General features: G+C 47.4%; 1 long non-coding RNA gene across 1 annotated transcript in view; it reads left to right on the top strand.

Annotated features, from left to right (window-relative positions):
• Positions 1 to 21,155, top strand: part of LOC110743583 — a 36,353-nt gene extending 15,198 nt beyond the window's left edge. The window contains exon 4 of the long non-coding RNA XR_002522890.2: positions 21,059 to 21,155. This is a non-coding gene — a long non-coding RNA (uncharacterized LOC110743583). The remainder of the gene's footprint in view (positions 1 to 21,058) is intronic.
• Positions 21,156 to 21,754: the final 599 nt, after the last annotated feature.

Raw genomic sequence — 21,754 nt, 5'->3', positions numbered from 1 at the left:
CATCCACAGAAAGAATGACTGAGTAATGTGAGTTCCCCTCCTTGTTATATTTCTTAGACATTTTCTTGGCTATTCTTGAGCATTTTTTCTCCCAAATTAATTTTAATTAATTTGTCAAGATCTTCTCTTGGGTACTAATGGGATGTTTTATTGGCATTACAGCAAATTAATGAGGTGATTTGAGGCGAATTGGCCTTACAGCCCCAGGAACGTGAGCTGCAGTGCATTTACCCAGCCCTTGTTTCATGAGCTTTGCTAAGCTGCATCGTTTCCTTGTTATTGGCCCGGCCTGTTTGCCTGCACGTTTATTCCTAGATGTTTTGCTGTTTGTCTTGCTTTTATGAAAGATGTCTCTTCTCCATTGTAGTGGCTGAGCAGTTGGCATCTTGGGTGGAATCAAGATCCTCCCGCTTCCTGGCATCAGTGGTTATGAGCACACAGCTTCAGAGTCCAGCAGATCTGGGTGTGAATCCACTTAATGAGTGTATAACCATGAGAAATGACCCCCCACCTCGAGTCTCAGTTTCCTGGCCTGTGACAGAGAAGAACTAACACATGTGCTGCAGTCTTGCTGTAAATATTAAATTAGATATTTTGAGTAAAGCTTTTAGGGTGGCACCTGTACAAATACGCAAGAAATGTCTTCTATTACGGTTATTTAGTAATATTACTGGCATAAATATTTTATAACTCTGAACAATGTACTATCATGCTGGGCGTTTTGTCGTTACTATACACAAAAAATATTTCTGATGCCACACCCCCCATCCCATCTCTTTGGTAACTAGAGGACTGCACTATTTTCTTAGTGCTCTGCCTAATGATCTTTCAGATTCTTGAAAGCAATGTGGATGTTGAGTGTGGAGATGCAGAGAGAGAAAGAGAAATTGCTCCAAGACCAGGTGGAGACTGAGGATGGGGACAGGAAACATTGAAAGGCATGAGTGAACGTAACAGGAAAGGGTTCTTGGGGGGAAGGAATGAGAGAGAGAGCGAGAGAGCAGGATGGGAGGAGACAGTAGAGAAGTGTCAAATGTGATGTGGACTTTGGAGGGAAATCCTCAGCTCTCCCCATTGTCTCTGCTCCTCTGACTTTCTGGCCAAGCAAGGAAGTTATGAGCACTGCCTTTCCAACCCAAGACCTCTGCCTGGGTCTCTCCAGGAGGTCCTTGATCCTCAAGACAGAACAGCTGGACCACAATCTCAGCGCTGCAGCTGCCCGCAATGCATCTATGGCGGCTGCAGGTCCCCTGCAGGGCCCCAGATTCCCAGGCCCCACAGAGGCCTGAGCCCATCAGAAAGTGATGTGCCTCCCTGTTGCTCCGGGAGGAGGCTGGCAGAAGGATTGGGAAACCAGCCGGGGACCTGCATCTGCTGCAGGGCGTGGGCGTGGAGAGAAAGGCCAGCAGGCTGCCTGCCCCCCAGCCCTCCCCAGCTGAGGCTTCTCTAGCAGTCTCAGCGTGTTTCCCTACCTCCGGGTGGGATTCTGCAGGGCTGGAAGGGTTCAAGCATCCTTCTTTGAAATTCAACGCTAAGTTCTTATGACACCGTTTATTACCTATGAACCCTGTGCATGAATGAGTGTATTCTCTCATTCTGGGCCACCAAGTAAATTTCCTGACACAGCCCCTGCAGGGCACGCATGTTAGAAACTGTCAAGGCAGGAAACAGTGCACTGCAAGTGGGTAATTTGAGCAGTACGTGAGAGGGACTTTTTACAAACGTGCAGGCAGGCTGAAAAGGAGCCACAAAAGACAGTGCCGCACCCTTGGTGGTCACAGCCAGTCACCTTCGCCCTTAGGGCTGGAGCGGACTAGCCCCCAACCTCACTCCCTGCTTCCCTCCCGGCAACGCTGCCTGTTGGCTGAACACAACAGGAAGCCAGGGGACGAGGGAGCTCTTTGACGTAGCAGGCTTTTGGGGTGGAGAGAGGGTCTGGCAGGACAGATGGACGTTATCCATCATGGCAGGGAAGCCCTACATCAGTCTCCAGAAGAGTGATGACAGACACGTGTGGCAGGTGCCTGGCTCTTTAGCAAGCCGTTTATCTGTATGAATTTATTTAATCCCCACCACAACCCTTTGAGATAGGTGTGATTAACAGCAACATCTTTACTTTGCTCACAGGGAAACTGAGGCCTAGACAGGTTAGCAACTTGCCCAAGTTGCCCTGCTACCGAGAGGCAGAACTGGGACCTGGATCCAGGTCTCGTAGCCTGGGGTCTGAGGTCTGAGGTCTGAGGCCCTCCCCTGCACTGCTCCCTACCCCTTGTCGCGGACCCCTAGAGGAACTCCTCCTGCACATCAGGTGTTGACTACCTTCCCATGAGGCTCTGCCCTGTAGAATGTGCTAGGCTGGCATGCATCCAATGTTAAGGCAGAACCTCAACTAGGACAGAAGCCTACTCAAGCACCTTACTCAGGGGGATCCACTGGAGATGCATTGAGCTGGCAGCAAGTGACAAGAACAATCAGGTTGCCTGTGACAACTGATGGCTGGAGGTCCTGCGTGTATTTAAACCAGCATTTCTGCTCTCAGTCCTAGTGACAGCCTTGGGTCCCAGCCTCGTACTGTGTCCCAGAATGAGACAGGTAGCCAGGCCGCTGGCTATACATCCCAGCTCCATCACTTTCCAGCCATGTGGCCTTGAACTCACCTCACTCTTCTCACCTGCAAACTGGGGAGACAACAGTTCTATGTTATGGGATTGTCGTGAGGCTGAAAAGAGTCAATGTGAGTAATGATAGCGGTTCGTGGCACATTGTGTACACTGTGTGTTAGCTGTTTCTGCTGGTGTTCATCATCATTATGATTAGACAGAGATCAGCCCTCTCATCATAGGCTTCCAGGGCAGGGCTTCTCAACTCCGGCTGTGCATTAGGAGCTGCTGGGATGTTTCGAGGATGTGTGTGCCTGGGCCGCCCAGCAGACAACTCAATCAGAATATCTGCTAGCGGCCGGGCACTGTGGCTCACGCCTGTAATCCCAGCACTTTGGGAGGCCAAGGCGGGCAGATCTCGAGGTCAAGAGATCGAGACCATCCTGGCAGACATGGTAAAACCCTGTCTCTATAAAAATACAAAAATTAGCTGGGCGTGGTGGCGTATGCCTGTAGTCCCAGCTACTTGGGAGCCTGAGGCAGGGGAATTGCTTGAACCCAGGAGGTGGAGGTTGCAGTGAGCCGAGATTGTGCCACTGCACTCTAGCCCAGGCAACAGAGCAAGACTCCCTCTAAAAAAATAAAAAATAAAAAATATCTGTTAGCAGGTAAGGGGGGACCCAGGCAAGGGTAAGAGATGGTCCCAACTTCCAGGAGCTTAAATCTAGCAGGGAGCACCAGAGGAACTACAGGGCTGGGTTGGTTTCTTCATTTGAATGTGAACAGTAAGGAATGTTGAAATCAAGGGCATATTTCACAAGAGAAAGGGAGTGAATTTGAACAGGTCTGAGGACACATTTTGCAGGATAGAAAGGAGGTGGGCAAACAGTTGACAGGACAACAGCAAGAAAGTGGAAGGTGCATGCCAGGGGCCATGACCACTGCCTTGGCCCTCTGCTAGGGTTGGGCGTAGGGATGGCTCATGGTAAGCATTTATTTAATGAAGGAATGAAAGAAGGAGCCCACAAGTCCTTTAAAACATAGCATTCACAACCCTAGATTTCTGTGTATTCTGTTTCCTAGGGCTGCGTAACAAAATGCCACAGGCCGGGTGGCTTAAACAATAGAAGTGTATTGTCTCACAGTTCTGGAGGCTGGAAGTCCAAGATCAAGATGACAGCAGGGTTGGTTTCTTCTCAGGGTCATGAGGGAGAATCTGTTCTGTGCCATTCCTTTAGCTGCTGGTGGCCCCCTTGGCTTGTAGATGACGTTCCCTCTGTGTCTTCACATCTCTTCCCTCTATACATGTGTCTCTGTGTCCAAATATCCCCTTTTTATAAGGACACAGTCATACTGGATTAGGGCTCTTCCTAATGACCTCATCTTGATCATCTTCAAAGACCCTATTTCCAAATAAGGTCACATTCACAAGTATTGCGGGTAAGAACTTCAACATCTTTTGAGGGGTACACAGTTCAACCCAGATCATTGCTATCTCAGCCACCCTAAGAGCTTAGACATTTATTCATTCCCTTCATACCTCTATTGAGCATTTAAATGTGTACCGTGCCCTGGATGTTGGAAAAGAAAAGGCTGGGAGGACTGGTTCCCTGGCATCAAGCAGCTCACAGCCTAGAGGGGCAAACCCAAAATAGGTAGAAAGGAAAGGATCCAAGAGGGGGAGGACAGGGGAGAGAGTGGGGCAGGGTGCAGGGGGTAGGGGTTGCTGAGAATAGTCAGGCTGTTCTCAGGGCTCGGTTCTAAATCCTGTATAAACAAGCCCTCAATGAATGTATTTGCATTTATTATCCAAGTTCACTGGCCTCAAGTTCCCCAGGCATTTGAGGAGGTTCTTCCTTTTTCCTTAGTGAACAGGAGGCTTTTAAAAAATAACAGACTTCTGGCTGGGTGCAGTGGCTCACGCCTGTAATCTCAGCACTTTGAGAGGCTGAGGTGGGTGGATCACCTGAGGTTGGGAGTTCGAGACTAGCCTGACCAAAATGGTGAAACCCCGTCTCTACTCAAAATACAAAAATTTAGCCGGGCATGGTGGTGGGTGCCTATAATCCCAGCTACTCAGGAGGCTGAGGCAGGAGAATCCCTTGAACTAGGAGGCGGACGTTGCAGTGAGCCGAGGTCATGCCATTGCACTACAGCCTGGGCAACAAGAGCAAAACTCTGTCTCAAAACAAAACAAAACAAACAAACAAACAAACAAAAAAACAGACTTCCAAACACTTTTCAAACAAATTCTCCTAATAAATTCTTTTAAAACTTCTGTCAGAATCTGAGCTTTGCACCGAGGTATCACAAAAATCTCTTTTCCCACATTCTAACTCTGGCTCATCTCTTGCCCTAGGAAAAGCATGAACATCCCTATCTGGTTCTACCCCATCCCACCATTCAAAGAGTGGGATCTTTCCTTCGAACCCTCAGCCAAAATTCTCCCAGTATAAGAAACAGTTCTGCCCAGAATCAATGCCGCATGGGACGCGGTGCCGGCTAAGTTGTTGGTAGCATTCTTCTTGCGTTCTATTTCCTAGCAGGGCCAGGGAGTTTCCCCAGCTTCCCAGAATGTCTAATGACACAAGTAGATTGGGAAGCATGTTAAGTGGGGACCCCTGGGCATTTCTCAGTTCTCTTCCCTCCCTGAGCTGACAGATGGAATGCCAACTCAATCCATGTTAGAGTTGCTGATCGGAGTATGGAAGAAATGGTCAGTCCCGGGGTTGAGTGTTGCTTCCGGCCCAACCACATTGCTGTCTTTATTAGCGTAAGGCTCTGGTCCCAGGACATCCCACACTACGGGGCTCCCCTCTGTGACAACTATTCATAGACTCTGAGAGGTCCTGGCTTGCAGGCAGCCAGCCAAGGCCTGCATTGCACAGGTGGCACCTTCCTTCCCAAGCCCTTGACTTTTCCGGGGTTCTAGATTGTGACTTTGCTCTTCTTGTTTTCTTTCTTTTGGTGATAAACAGTTTTGGTTCACTATTCACTGAGCTCTGATCCTGCCACAGCCTTTGGGTAGAGGGAATGGGGGCTCCTACCCTCACAGAGCTTATGGTCCAGTGGGGAAGACAGAAAACAAGCCAACAGTTATAATGAGGCAAATACGGAATACAAATAAATACAACAAAGCGATAAAAGTTACAGAGTGTGACGAGGTACTATGATAAGGGGTCATACTGTTGAGCAGGAAAGGAGTCCCGATCCACACCCCGGGAGAGGGTTCTTGGATCTTGGGCAAGAAAGAATTTGAGATGAATCCGTAAAGTGAAAGGAAGTGTATTAAGAAAGTGAAGGGTAAAGAATGGTTACTCCACAGGCAGAGCAGTGGCTTGGGCCGCTGGACTAAGGATACATAGAGCTATTTCTTGATTATATGCTAAACGGGGTGGATTATTCATGGATTTTGCAGAAAAGGGGTGGGCAATTCCTGGAACTGAGGGTTCCTCCCCTGTTTTGACCATATAGGGTAACTTCCTGAGGTTGTCATGGCATTTGTAAACTGTTAGGGCACTGGTGGGAGAGTCTTTTAGTATGCTAATGCGTTATAATTAACATATAATGAGCAGTGAGGACAACCAGAGGTCACTTTTGTAACCATCTTGGTTTTGGTAGGTTTTGGCTGGCTTCTTTTTTTTTTTTAGACGGAGTTTCGCTCTCGTTGCCCAGAATGGAGTGCAATGGCGTGATCTCGGCTCACTGCAACCTCCGCCTCCTAGGTTCAAGTGATTCTCCTGCCTCAGCCTCCAGAGTATCTGGGATTACAGGCAAGTGCTGCCACGCCTGGCTAATGTTGTGTTTTTAGTTAAGACAGGGTTTCTCCATGTTGGTCCGGCTAGTCTCAAACTCCCGACCTCAGTTGATCCGCCCGCCTTGACCTCCCAAAGTGCTGGGATTACAGGTGTGAGCCACCTCACCAGGCCTTGGCTGGCTTCTTTACCTTATCCTTTTATCAGCAAGGTTTTTGTGACCCTTACCTTGTGCCAACCTCCTATCTCATCCTGTGTCTTAGAATGCATAACCTCCTGAGGATGCAGCCCAGTAGGTCTCAGCCTTATTTTACCCAGCCCCTACTCAAGATGCAGTTGCTCTGGTTCAAACACCTCTGACAATACCACTGCAAATATTGAAAAAATGGAAGTAACATAGATGTTGCCGTTCAAACAATGCCCTGCTATGCAGCCATTGAAGAGGGTGCTGATTAGCTCTAGGGACTGGTGTGGAAAGGTGCCTGAGATACGCTGCTGTCAAAGGCCACCAACTGAAGACCACCAGGAGCACAACTGTAGTTGAAAGGTAAGTTTATCTGGTTTGCTGCAGCAAGGGAGAATGATTTCTGAGAAACCACAGGAGTGTGTTAGTAATTGGAGGGGGTATCAGAGGTGAGGTGGTTGGGAGAGTTTCATAGAGAATTCGTTTGACTTGGATGGTTCTAGGTGAGAACAAGGAAGCAGGTTCCAAATTGGGTATTGTCAAGGAGCAACAGCAGTTCAGTGATTGGGTGTCTTAATGCGTTTTATCTTGGAGGCAGGAAAAAAGCAGCAATCATTCATATGAGTCAAATGAGGGAGTGTTTGGTCATTTATGTGGCCACAGATTGGTTTTGTCTCCGTCTTCCTCGGTGCAGCATGGCCTAGTCTGAGCTCCAGACCATCGGGGCTCAGTTTATATTCTGTGAGCACTGAGCATTGAGCATTGTTTATGTTCAGATGGGAACATCACGGTCTGGCTGCCAGTAGAACCATCTTTTACTTTCTCATTGTTAATAGAAAAAAAAAGGTGTGAAATTTTGGGGGAAGTATACACATACACAAATATGAGGATCTATGTAGAAATATGTGCATATGACAGAAATTAAATAATGATTTATTAATAGTGGTTTTTTTGTAGTTGACAGGATTTGTGGGTTTTTTTAAGGTCTGGAAATTTTACATACAAATAAGTATTTCTGGCTTACACTGGAAAAAGTGGGAATATTTAGCAACATTGAGCTTAAATCATTTTTTTTTCTGTAACAAAATATACCAGGGTTTTGTGGAAAGAACAGTATTGGAATCTCCCAATTTATGTTCTCTGCTATTTAAAATTAGGAAATCTCATTGGGATGTCTCTGACCTGGATCTGCTAGTAACACCCGAAGAATAATTTTTCAGTAAAAAAGAGAGTCTGAGTTCATGTGGCTAAAAGCCCCTGTAGATCCAGCCACCCTGACTTGGAGTCAGGGTGCTTGAGGAAAGAGCTGATTATAGGAATACAGGAATGTACCCCAGCAGAGCTGAACTTTGGGGCAGCATCAACAGGAAGGGTCTGACCAGCCCGGTGCTTTGCTACGCTAGACGAGTGTCCACAGGACTGTGTAAGACCAGTGTTCAACAGCAACACCTTCTGCAATGATAGCAGCAGCAGCCTACGGGCACAGTAGCTCACACCTGTAATTCCAGCACTTTGGGAGGCAGGGGCGGGTGGATCACCTGAGGTCGGGAGTTCGAGACTAGCTTGACCAGCATGGAGAAACCCCGTCTCTACTAAAAATACAAAATTAGCCAAGTGTAGTGGTGCATGCCTGTAATCCCAGCTACTCGGGAGACTGAGGCAGGAGAATCACTTGAACCCGGGAGGTGGAGGTTGCGGTGAACCGAGATTGTGCCATTGCATTCCAGCCCGGGCAATAAGAGCGAAACTCCATCTCAAAAAAAAAAAAAAAAAAAAAAGAAAGAAAGAAGCAGCAGCAGCAGCAGCAGCTCTGGTGGATGGTGGATGATGAAATCCTCCCATTTCTTTCTCCCCGTGGTATTTTTCAAAATTATAAAATCTTTTTATAGATTTAGGGGGTACAAAGGCAGTTTTGTTACATGGATATATTGCATAGTGGTGAAGTTGGGGATTTTAGTGTAGGTATCACTTGAAAAGTGTACATCATACCCACTAAGCAATCTCTCATCTCTCACCACCCTCCCACTTTCCACCCTTTCAAGTCTCCAGTGTCTGTTATTCCACATTCTATGTCCTTGTGGACACATTATTTAGCTCCCACTTATAAGTGGGAAACTGTGGTGTTTGACTTTCTCTTTCAGAGCTATTTCACTTAAGATAATGGCCTCCAGTTCCATCCATGTTGCTGCAAAATACATGATTTCATTCTTTTTAATGACTGAGTAGTACTATGTTGTGTATACATACCACATTTTCCTTATCCAATCTTCCATTGACAGACACTTAGGTTGAGTCCACATCTTTGCTATTGTGAACAGTGCTGCAGTAAACATATGAGCACAGATATCTTTTTTATGTAATGATTTCTTTTTCTTTGGGTAGATTCCCAGTGGGATTGTTGAATCAAATGGTAGTTCTATTTTTAGTTCTTTGAGAAATCTTCATACTGTTTCCTGTAGAGGTTGTACTAATTTATATTCCCACCAATAGTGTATAAGCATTCCATTTTCTCCATATCCTTACTAATATCTGTTATTTTTTTGACATTTTAATAGTAGTCATTCTGACAGGTATAAGTTGGTATCCCTTTGTGGTTTTAATTTGCATTTCTCTAATGATTAATGATATTGAGCATTTTTTTCAAATGCTTCTTGGCCACTTGCATGTCTTCTTTTGAAAAAACATCTGTTCATGTCATTTGCCCACTTTTTAATGGGGTTATTTGTGGGATTTTTTGTTGTGTTGTTCAAGTTTCTTGTTTATTCTGTTTATTTGTTAGATGCATAGTTTGCATATATTTTCTCCCATTCCGCAGGTTGCCTGTTCACTCTGTTGATTATTTCTTTTTGCTGTGCAGCAGCTTTTTAGTTTAATTAAGTTTTATTCGTCTATTTTTTCTTTTTTTTTTTCTGTGATAGAGTTTTGCTCTTGTTGCCCAGGCTGGAGTGCAGTGGTGAGATCTGGGCTCACTGCAACCTCTGCCTCCCGGGTTCAAGCAATCTCCTGCTTCCCCATTTTGAGTAGCTGGGATTACAGACACCCATCACCACGCCCAGCTAATTTTTGTATTTTTAGTAGAGACAGGGTTTTGCCATGTTGGTCTTGAACTCCTGACCTCAGGCGATCCACCCACTTCGGCCTCCCCAAGTGCTGGGATTATAGGCGTGAGCCACCACCCCTGGCCTCCATTCCTCTATTTTTGTTTCTGTTGCATTTGCTTTTGAGGTCTTAGTAATGAATTCTTTGCCTATGCCAATGTCCAGAAGAGTTTTTTTCTGGGGTTTTCTTTTCCTTTTTTTTTTTTTTTTTTTTTGAGACGGAGTCTCGCTCTGTCGCCCAGGCTGGAGTGCAGTGGCGCGATCTCCGCTCACTGCAAGCTCCGCCGCCTCCCAGGTTCACGCCATTCTCCTGCCTCAGCCTCCCTAGAAGCTGGGACTACAGGTGCCCGCCACCACGCCCGGCTAAATTTTTTGTATTTTTTTTAGCAGAGACGGGGTTTCACCGTGTTTGCCAGGATGGTCTCGATCTCCTGACCTCCTGATCCGCCCGCCTCAGCCTCCCAAAGTGCTGGGATTACAGGCGTGAGCCACCGCGCCCGGCCTCTTTTAGTATTTTTATAGTTACAGGTCTTATATCCAAGTCTTTAATCCATCTTCAGTTAATTTTTGTATATGATGAGAAATAGGGGTCCAGTTTCATTCTTCTGTATATGGAAATCCAATTTCCCCAGCACTATTTATTAAGTAGGGGGTACTTTTGCAGTGTGTGTTTCGGTCGCGACTTTGTCAAAGATCAGTTGCTTGTAGGTATGTGACTTTATTTCCGGGTTGGCTATTCTGTTCCATCGATCTATGTGTCTATTTTCTATGTGTACCAAGTTGTTTTGGTTGCTAAACCCTTGTAGTGTAATTTAAAGTCAGATAAAATGCTTCCAGTTTTGTTCTTTTTGCCTAGGATTGCTTTGGTTATTACAATCTGTTTTTTGGTTCCATATGAATTTTAGGATTGTTTTTTCTAATTCCACAAAAAATGACATCAGTAATATGACAGGAATTGCGTTGAATCTGTAAGCTATCTGGGGCAGGATAGTCATTTTACTGATATTGATTCTTCCAATCCGTGTGCATAGCATTTTTAAAATTTGTATCATCTATAGTTTATTTCACCAGTGCTTTGTAGTTTTACTGATAGAGATTTTTCACCTCCTTGGGTAAATATATTCCTAGGTAATTTTTTGTAGCTGTTATAAATGGGATTGACTTCTTGATTTGGTTCTCAGAAGACTGATTGTTATAGGTGTATAGAAATGCTACTGATTTTGTACATTGATTTTGTATCTTGAAAATTTACTGAATTCATTGATCAAATCCTGGAGTCTCTGGGTGGAGTCTTTAGGGTTTTCTAGGTATAGGATCATCAAATAGAGATAATTTGACTCCTCTTTTCAAATTTGGATGCCATTTACTTCTTTCTTTTGCCTGATTACTCTGGCTAGGACTTCCAGTACCATGCTGAATGGGAGTTGTGGGCATCCTTTCCTTGTTCCAGTTCATAGAGGAAATGATTTCAACTTTTCTCCATTCCATATACTGTTGGCTGTGGGTTTGTCATATATGGCTTTTATTATTCTGAGGTATGTTCCTTCTATACCTAGTTTGTTGAGAGCTAAGAAAGACTTTGGGGTGCTTGGGCAACTCATGGAATGTGGAAAAACTTCTATGGGCAAGTTGGTGTTCATGTGCCTAGAAAAATAAAAGAGAGATGTTTTAAGCTGGTGAGATACGTAGTACCAGGCTTAGTAGTAGAAACGAATGGATCCACCAGGCGTGGTGGCTCACGCCTGTAACCCCAGCACTTTAGGAGGCTGAGGCAGGCAGATTACTTGAGGTTGGGAGTTGGAGACCAGCCTGACCAACATGGTGAAATTCCGTCTCTACTAAAAATACAAAAATTAGCCAGGTGTGGTGGCGGGCACCTGTAATCCCAGGTACTCGGGTGGCGGAGGCACAAGAATCAGTTGAACCTGGGAGGCAGAGGTTGCAGTGATCCAAGATTGTGCTACTGCACTCCAGCCTGGGGAACAGAGTGAGACTCCATCAAAAAAAAAGAAAAGAAGAAAGAAAAGAAAGAAAAGAAAAGAAAAAAAAAAAAGAAAAGAACAGAAAAAAGAAAAAATAAATCAGAAGGCCAGATAGCCTCCAGCCAGCAGACTCCATGGAATCACTAAGCAGATAACCAAGGCCTCAGGCCTTGTAACCTTCTCTCCCGACCCAGTAAGTGGGTGACCATCTAGGTCCTGTGAGAAGTACCCAGCCAATTTTTCTCTAGTGTGGTCAGCCCTGACCTCTTTCCCAAATGAACAAGACCCCCACAGGAGCTGGCTCCCCCACCTCTCCGACCTCATGTCATAATGCTCGCTTCTTCCTTACTCTCCTGCAGTCACACAGGCCTTCTTGTGGCTTCATGAACATGCAAAGTTCATTCCCACCTTGGAACCCTTGCCTTTGCTGCTCTCTGGGCCTGAAACACTTCCCAGGGCTTTTTACGTGGTGGGATCCTTGCTTCCCTGACCACCCTATCTAAGTGGGCGGCCCCTCTCACCTCTAGTTGCCCTCCATCCCGTTTCACTGTTTCATTGTCTTCCTTGCGTATATCACTCTTGGAAATGTCCTTGTTTGTTCTTTTATGTGCCCATTTATTGTGCATCTCTTTTCACTAGAATCCAAGCTCCATGTTTGTCTGTCTTGTTGTTTGCCAAATCTCTAGCATATAGAACAGTGCCAGCCGCAGGGCAGGAGCTCAGCAATTCTTTGTTAAAATGAATGTTGATTCCTTTAACCCTTTCAGCAAAGGCCAGTTCACAGTGGCCCATGATCTCGATTGGCCTAGAGGACCCATAGGTTACCTGTGTTGTGTCTGGTGGAGACCTGAACTTGGAGCTGACACCATCACTGCCTTTTTTACTTTCCTGACAGTTTTGAGCCTGTTTCCTCTTCTCTGAAAATGAGCTAACCGTACGGGATGTTGACTCACTCTAAGCAGACAGGAGGTCAATGTTTTTGTGTTTGTGAAATCTGAAGGGAGTGGGATGCACAAGTTAGCAGAGTCCAAGAAGCAAAGGGAGGGAAGCCAAAAAAAAGCACATTTCCTGGTCTCATCTTCTGGGAAGATTTGGGTGGGCTTAGTGCCAGTACGACACCTCAGGGGACAGTGGGGTCCCAGCATGGGAGGTCCCCAAGGAGCAGAGTTGGGAAGGCTCTGGTGCTGAGTAGGATGAGCTGGTGTGTGGGCATGGGGCCAGGAAGGCCAGAGCCTGGCAGCAGGAACAGCTTGGGCTGGGGGCCTGTGTCGGGAACCGCAAGGGCAGGAGGGAGGCAACGGACATTCATGGTCCCTGATGGTCTTCCAGATTTCAGGTCCTCTTCTTTTGTTCTGGGACACCTGGCTTAACTCCCCTGGGCAGAACTTACTGCTCCCTCTTCAGTGCTCCTATTGAATGTTGCTCATACGTCTTTGACCAGTATCTGATTGTGCAGTTGACCCTCAAACAACCTGGGTTCGAACTGCGCAGGCCCACTTCTACATGGATTTTCTTTTTTTTCTTTTTTTTTTTTTTTGAGGTGGAGTCTCACTCTGTCGCCCAGGCTGGAGTGCAGTGGCGTGATCTCTGCTCACTGCAAGCTCCGTCTCCTGGGTTCATGCCATTCTCCTGCCTCAGCCTCCCAAGTAACTGGGACTACAGGCGCCCGCCATCACGCCCGGCTCATTTTTTGTGTATTTAATAGAGATGGGGTTTCACCATGTTAGCCAGGATGGTCTCGATCTCCTGACCTCATGATCCACCCGTCTCAGCCTCCCAAAGTGCTGGGATTACAGGGGTGAGCCACCGCACCCGGCGTCTACATGGATTTTCTTCTTCCTCTGCCACCTGTAAGACAAGGCAAACTCGTCCTCTTCCTCCTTCTTCTCAATGTGAAGATAACAAGATAAAGACCTTTATGACAATCCACTTCCACTTAACAAAGAGAAAATATATTTTCTTTTCCTAATGATTTTCTTAATAACATTTTATTTTCTCTAGCTTACTTCATTGTAAAAATACAGTATATAACACACATGACTTACAAAATATGTGTTCATGGACTGTTTTTGTTATTGGTAAGGCTTCTAGTCAACAGTAGGTTATTAGCAGTTAAGTCTTGGAGGAGACAAAAGTTATAGGCAGATTTTTTTACTATGTAGGGTCTTGACGCCCTTAGCCTTCACATTGTTCAAGGGTCAATTGTATTTTCACATGTTTTCACATGTTTTTCCTTCCTTCTAGACTCTGGACTCTTGGAGCATAGCATTGATGGCTTTTTTATTTATGTTCCCAGGCAGAATTAGGCAGTACTCCTTCTCCAGTGCTCCCACTGAACATAGGCTACAGGTTCATGACAACAACTATCTGGTCAATTGGAATTGTTTATTCACACAGGTGGCTCTTTGTTGACCCATAGGGCAGGGGTCAGATATTTTCATCTTTATGTCCCTAGCTCTTAGCACATCGAATAAACACTCAATAATAGCTTATTGAATGATAAAAGAAGAGTAAATATTGCCTGGAGGAATTCTCATTCTCACATGCACCCTACGGATGTTCTCCATAGAGTTTATTATCGCTCAGCCCATGAACTTCCCCTCTGTAACATTAGATTAAAAAGACTTGCCGCTGGCATTTCAAAGAACTTCTCTCCTTTCCTATAGGCAGTAGGAGTCATCCTCTATTGGGCTCCTATATTGATATATAGTAGCTCATTTAATCTGCACAACACTTCCTCTGATGGCTAGAGAGTGCAAATGAAGCACAAAGAGGTGGGAAGCCAGGATTTGAACCCACATCCAGGAGAGGCCAGAGCCAGGCACGTTTGCCTGTGTGAGGACACCCAGAGGCAATAATAAACCTTTACCCAGGGCTGTAGCAGGATCAAATTTAGTGACAGCTGCTCGAATGATCTTCTGCCCTGCCCCAAGGTGGGTGGGAGAAAGCCGTTCCAAACCCTCAGCTGGGAGCCTGAGCAGATCCAAGATTCCCTAGGACGAGGTGGGGTGGCGTTTGGGCAGGCTTGTGCGATGACAGCCAGTATGGGAAACCACTGGACACAGATCCAGAGGCCCCTCATTGCCAGCTAATGGTTGGCGTAGCTGCTAGGGTCCCAGGCTGGCAGGCAGCAGGCCCCCCCGTGACCTTGTCTGCCAGAAGGAGACATCAGCTACACAGGTGTACTGCCTTTGGGGTACATGCAAGATGCAGTCTTAGGGGTCCCGGGATAGCCAGAAGAAAACCCCATAATCTAGTTCCTGTCTGCCTTGACCTTGAGCAAGCCCCCCATCACCTCCAGCAGTGGGTGCCCCACACCCAAGAGTCTGTGGTCCTCCAGCTCCCCGACTGCAGCGTCTCCTCTTGTCCTGGGGATTTTCCTACAGTCCAAATTGCGTCTGGTCTGCCCCCGTTAGAGCTTCCCTAAAGTCTTTCTAGGTTTTGCTAGAACCTTTTTCCCAAGACTAGCCTCCTTCTTCTCTTCCCTAAACCTGCCAGGTGGAAACTTTTGGCAATGGCATGGGCTGAGCACCTCGTCACTGTGAATATTCAAGCAGAGGCTGGTGAGGGCCTCCCTTTGTGACTCCAGGGCCTGCAGTTCTAGGGTTTTCCTGATGGCTGGTATCAGTAAGCCCTGCAAAGGGAACTGTGTGAGCCCCAGAGCTGGCCCATCTTTCCTTGGAAGCTGTCCATTGCTCTCCCTGGCCTCCATCTCATCATCTGTCCATGGGGATGTTGACATCACCTCATAGGATTATTGTAAGGATAAATGAGAGGAGGTTTGTAAAACCCCTAGTGCAGTGCAGGGCACATACACAGCACACGTTCCTCTGCCATTTGGGCCACCACAGCAGCTGGTCTGCTGCCTTGTGCCGGAGCCCTGGCCATGGCCTGAGCTGAATTGCATGAGGATGGACTGGAGGCTGGTGCCCACTGGGAAGGCAACTCCTTACTTTCCACATTGCTTCAGTTTGCATTTGTTCTCTAACACTCCCTCCCTCTAGCCTTTGCTTCTGTGGTTCCTCCTCTCCATGTTTACTCATATGCCCATTCAACAATCATATACTGAATTTCTGCCCCTGGTTTTATGTTAGGCACTGTTCAAGGTGCTGGGAACAATACAACTGTGAATAGGACAGCTCTCACGCAGCTCGTACTCAAATCAGGAGAGAAATAAAGACAATAACAGAAGGTATCTGCAACGGTGTGAAGTGCCCTGAAGAGTGTCAGGCGTGGTGACTGGACAGTGTGACAGGGTGAAGATGCAGACCGTGAGGAATGGCAGGCCACAGAAACCAGCCCTGGCCAATGGACGCTGAACAGGAACTGAACAGGAATAGGCTGGTGGGATCCCCAGGAATGAAGAGTGAAACTCGGAAAGGAGGCAGGTCCCAGGGAGACCTCAACCAGACCAGCCATAGGACAGGCTGTCGCCCTTCCTCTGTGTATGGGCTAGTTGGGCCTCCTTAAAACATGGCTACAAAAGGCTCTAGCGTATGTGTTCTGGTGAACCAGATGGGAGCTCCATCTCCTTTTATGACTGAGCCTTGAAAGTCAAAGGGTGTCACTTCTGACACATTCTGTTGGTCAAGTTCCTAAGGTTGGCCCAAATTCAAGGGCACCCTACCTGTTGTTAATGAGTGACAAGAATATGTAGATTTGTTTCAAAACATATCTACCCAAGTCCTGACAGACCGTGGACTTGAGTGCTGTCACCATGGGGAATAAGTTCTGACTGTCCTTTTGGAGTAGCTGAGGCTGTGTCACATGCCACCCCAAAATTCCCAGGAGGCAGGGGAGAAAGGATTTCCACCCTTCTTTGGCCTCCTTCATGTAAAGGCTGGTTTGATGCTGACTAGCCAAGAAATAACAAGTGTCTGAAGAGGTAACATCTGATTTGAGATCTAAATCATAATGAGGCAGTCATGGAAAAGTTGGGAGGAAGGGAAGCATTGTAGACAAAAGGAACAGCAAGTGCAAAGGCCCTGGGGCAGGGATGAGCTTGAGGAGTTCTGGGCACAGAAGGAAGGCCAAGTGGTGGAAGTGCAGTGAGTGAGGGAGAGGCCAGGAAGAAAGGTGGGTGGGAAGCTGCCTTGCTTTTCGGTGCTGCTGCTGCGGCTGTGGCCCCAGAGCTGCTCCCGTCCTGTCTCCTTCCTCCCCAGATTCAGGCAAGATTGCCAGGCTCTGAATTCTCTCTGCGTCTGAGTTGCACTTTCTCATGAATACCACATACTTTCCACTTGATCTGGAAATGATTTATGGGCACACTTGACTCAGAGCCCTGGAGGGAAAGGACGGGACTATATTTTCATCCCTGTGTCTCCAGGGCCAGAGGCAGCTTGGCACAGGAAAGGTCTCAGGTTGCCTGAATGATGTAATCAGCTGCCCACAACAAGGGACAGCAGACGTTAGTAACGTAGGAACCTGTGTCAAAAAGTGTTAATGTTTCCAGCTTTTACGTAAATATTGTACCAACTAAACAATCAGAGCAACAGGCCAGGTGCAGCTTGTGAGAAAGCGTCTGGTATTCTCTGTTTGCTCAGTTTCGTGGTCAACTAGCCCATGCAGAGAGGAAGGGCGAGAGCCTGTCCTATGGCTGGTCTGGTTGAGGTCTCCCTGGGACCTGCCTCCTTTCCGAGTTTCACTCTTCATTCCTGGGGATCCCACCAGCCTATTCCTGTTCAGTTCCTGTTCAGCGTCCATTGGCCAGGGCTGGTTTCTGTGGCCTGCCATTCCTCACTGTCTGCATCTTCACCCTGTCACACTGTCCAGTCACCACGCCTGACACTCTTCAGGGCATGTGTTCTAGTGAACCAGATGGGAGCTCCATCTCCTTTATGACCGAGCCTTGAAAGTCACAGGGTGTCAGTTCTGACGTATTCTGTTGGTCAAGTTTCTAAGGTTGGCCCAAATTCAAGGGCACGCTACCTGTTAATGTGTGACAAGAATATGTAGATATGTTTGAAAACTACCACATCATGTCAGTCTTACTCTTTTGCCACTGATTGGTCAAGAGTTGGTGTGTGCAACCTATTTCTGGCCAATGATACATAAAGGCAAGTCTCTTGCAGTTTTTCAAGCATGATTTTTCCTGTATAATAAGAGAGGATACTCCTTTTATGCCACCTTCTTTCCTTCTCTCTTGGGATACATTCATGATGTTTGGAGCTGTGGCAGCCAAATTGCAAGCTGATAGAATAAGAGGGACAGAGTGGGAAACTGGGAAGAGCATGAGTCCTTGATGACATGGTTGAGCTATTGCCTCTAACCTGGAATCATTTAAGACCAGACATCTTGATATGTGAGAATAATAAACCCCTGCTGTATAAACGCCTTTGCCTGCTGTTCCTTGCAGCTGACCATATGCTAATGCTGACTGGTGTAGGAATTCAAAGCACAGGCTTTGGAACAAGACCTTTCTTCTTCTTCTTTTTTTTTTTTTTTTGTTGTTGTTGTTGTTGAGACGGAGTCTCGCTCTGTCGCCCAGGCTGGAGTGCAGTGGTGTGATCTCGGCTCACTGCAAGCTCCACCTCCCGGGTTCATGCCATTCTTCTGCCTCAGCCTCCTGAGTAGCTGGGACTACAGGTGCCTGCATCCACGCCCGGCTAATTTTTTTTGTATTTTTAGTAGAGACGGGATTTCACCATGTTAGCCAGGATGGTCTCGATCTCCTGACTGTGTGATCCGTCCACCTTGGCCTCCCAATGTGCTGGGATTACAGGCATGAGCCACCGCGCACAGCCGGAACAAGACCTTTCTGTGTTTAAATTCTAGTCCTACATTTAGTCACTGTGTGATCTTGGGCAAACCACTTGACCTGTCTGAGCCTCACTGAATAATGAAGGGAATAACTCTGCCCTACTGTTGGGAGGATTAATGAGATCTTGTACAGAACACATGACACAGCATCTGGCATGTATTACATGCTCAGTAAATTCCAGCTAACGATATGCAGTGATTTAAACCCACATGGCAGGAGCTATCGCTTTCATGATCTCAACAATTTCATGAGATGTGGGTGTTTATATCCTTGTTTTGGAGACAGGGAAAAAAAGTGAGGGTTAGGAAGGTGAAGTGACTTGCTGGAAGTCACATGGCTGGTGGGAGTGGAGTCAGGGTTTCCAGGTCTGGCTGGGTCCATCTGTTCCTTCTCTCTTACTTTGTTTCCTGCAAAGCTGTCTCTGAGATCCATGGTTTATACCATGTACCAAGCTTCCCACAGTCAGCCTCCTTTCCCATGCACTGCTGTCAACTCTGTTCTGCTGTGTCCTGCCCAAAGCTGCCTTCTTCTCCCCCGCCCTGTGGGCACCACCCTGTCTCTCACTGGGCTCACCGCAGCGCCTCTCGAGAGCTGGTTTGGAGGTTCCAGCAGGGGAGCACAGCTACTCTCACATGCTTAACGGAAGAATGGTCCTCCTCTCTCAGGGACAGTCGCCCCCTTTGACTGAGCGTACAGCTTTGGGAGGGACACACACGGAGGGGTGAGGGAGGAAGCGGACACCCGCCTAGCCAGCCAGATCAACTGAATCAACTTTGGCAATCCAGTGGGGTGATAGATGTCACCACCAGATCGCCCTCCGTCCTGCAGTGTCTCTTGAATGGTCTCCTTGTGCCCAACTGTGGTCCTCTGAGTCCAGAGGATTCTTCCCAGAACGTAAATCAGCTTGCATCTCTCCAATGGCTTCTCAATACTCTTGGAGTAAAGAGCAAACTTCCTGCGGAGCCCTCCCAGGCCTGCAGTCCCTGAGCCCTGCTGTGCTGTGACCCTCCCACCGCAGCCTACCGCGCCCCACACGCTGGGCATCTCCCTCTTCCCTCTGCCGGCTGCCGCTCCCTCTTCTGGGCTCCCTAGAGGACCACTTCTGCCCACTCTGCCCTTCTCTGATCTCGTGTAACTTTATGCCGCACAACTTTTCAGTCTCACCCTTCACTAGTTTCTTGAGTTTTTTAAAAATCACATCCCCCCTTACCTGGGCTGTGAGCTCTGTGTGGACAGGGAAGCAGTGTAGCTTAGTGGATAGAAGGACGGGCTCTGGACTCAGACCAAATTCACGTCCCTGTTTACTACTCATGTGGGCCCTCCCTACAGGCAAGGGATATACCTGTTTTCTGCCTTAGTTTCTTTGTACATAAAAAGAGGGTGATGAGAGAACCCATCTCATTGGGTTGCCGTGGAAATTAAATGAAGTAAATCCACATGATATTATTAGAGAGGAACCTGGGTCATAGGCAGCGCTTAACAAGTATGAGTGACTTCTTATTCTGCTGGCTGCACTGCCCCTCCCACCTGACACTGAGTGCCCCCACCCACGCGGTATGTGCTTAATTAGAACTTGCTGGTTGGGGAATGAGTGGATGATCTGCCTTGCTCCTTCCAATAGCCCTGTGCAGTGGGAAGTTGGGATTATTTCCCTCATTTTGCTGAGAAGGAAAGAGCCCAGCGTGGGCTAGCAGCCTGCCTGTGGACCCAGAGCAAGTCGGGGGTGGAAGCAGCAGTTGAGCTCAAGGCTCTTGACTCCAGGGTTCTGTCCATCGTTCGGGAGTGGATGGGGTCCTAGAGAAACCCTGCCGAGGCCTCAGCCATCCTCAGCCAGTCAGCAGCAGACCACCAGGACTTGGCTGTCTCCTTCTTCAGGGTCGATGCCAGAGGTCTTTGGCTTATCAAGATGTCCCTTTCCCCCAGTTCTCCCTGGCTCGGGGTCAGCTGTGATTAGGAGGCGTCTAGCCCTGCGTGCAGATGTCCTTGGGGACCCAGCAGCCAGAAGCAGGTGGGTGCAGGCCCTAATCAGGAGGAACCCCATACCGAGACCCAGATTCCTTAGCATTCCCTCAACGGCCGCAATGTGCCTGGCCCGGTGCTAAGAGTGCCTGGAACTGTGTGGCTCCTGCTCCCCCAGGTCCCCTCCCTCCTGCATAGGGCAAGCCTCTGAAACACAGATCTAACCTCATCCCTCCTCTTCCCACACCTCCTCTGAGGTGGTGGACTCTCCACCACCTCAGCTCCCTGGGCCTGGCATTCAAGGCACTTCTCCTTATTCATGGCCCTGTCATTCTGAAACTCTTATGTACTTGAACACTTGTCTGTGCTCTTACTGCCCATCTTCCTCCTCCACACCTTAAACTCTGTGCCTTGTTCACTGCTATATCCACAGTGGCCCATGCAGTGTCAGGATCTTTTGGTGCTGTATGGATACTCACTTAATAAATAAATAAATGAATGAACAAACCTTCTGTCCCCTGTCTACTGTCCAGTAATATCCCCTAAAGTGTCACTGATGACATGGTTTGGCTGTGTCCCCACACAAATCTCATCTTGAATTTTAGTTCCCATAATTGCCATGTGTCGTGGGAGGGACCTGGTGGGAGGTAATTGAATCATGGAGGCAGTTACCTCCAGGCTGTTCTCATGTGAACTGATGGTTTTCTCCCTTTTGTTCAGGACTTCTCCTTACCGAGGCGATGTGAAGAAGGACGTGTTTGCTTCCTTTTCTGCTGTGGCTGTAAGTTTCCTGAGGCCTCCTCAGTCCTGCTGAACTGTGAGTCAATTAAACTTCTTTCCTTTATAAATTACCCAGTCTTGGCTGAGCACAGTGGCTCACGCCTGTAATCCTAGCACTTTGGGAGGCCGAGGCAGGTGATCACGAGGTCAAGAGATCAAGATCATCCTGGCCAACATGGTGAAACCCTGTCTCTACTAAAAATACAAAAAAAAAATTAGCTGGGCGTGGTGGCGCACACCTGTAGTCCCAGCTATTTGGGAGGCTGAGACAAGAGAATTGTTTGAACCTGGGAGGTCGAGGTTGCAGTGAGCTGAGATTACACCATTGCACTCCAGCCTGGACAACAAGAGTGAAACTCCATCTCAACAAAATAATGATAAAATAAGTAAATAAGTAAATAAATAAATAAATAAATTACCCAGTCTCGGGTATGTCTTTATTAGCAGCATGAGAACAGACTAATACACCTGCCATGCCCCGTCCTGGGTCTTACACTTCAGCAGTACCAATCCACACCTTGGCCAAGGCTAGTCTCTGCCTGGCATGACCTCCCTTTTTTGACCTGTTCCTTGGTGAAGTCTCAGCTCTTTCTTGACCTTCCCTCACACTGCCTGCCCCACTGGCCCATCTTCCTG

The sequence above is a fragment of the Papio anubis genome, chromosome 5, assembly GCF_008728515.1.
Source record: "Papio anubis isolate 15944 chromosome 5, Panubis1.0, whole genome shotgun sequence".
In the NCBI taxonomy this organism is placed as follows: Eukaryota; Metazoa; Chordata; class Mammalia; order Primates; family Cercopithecidae; genus Papio; species Papio anubis.
This window is presented reverse-complemented; position numbering and strand designations above follow the sequence as displayed.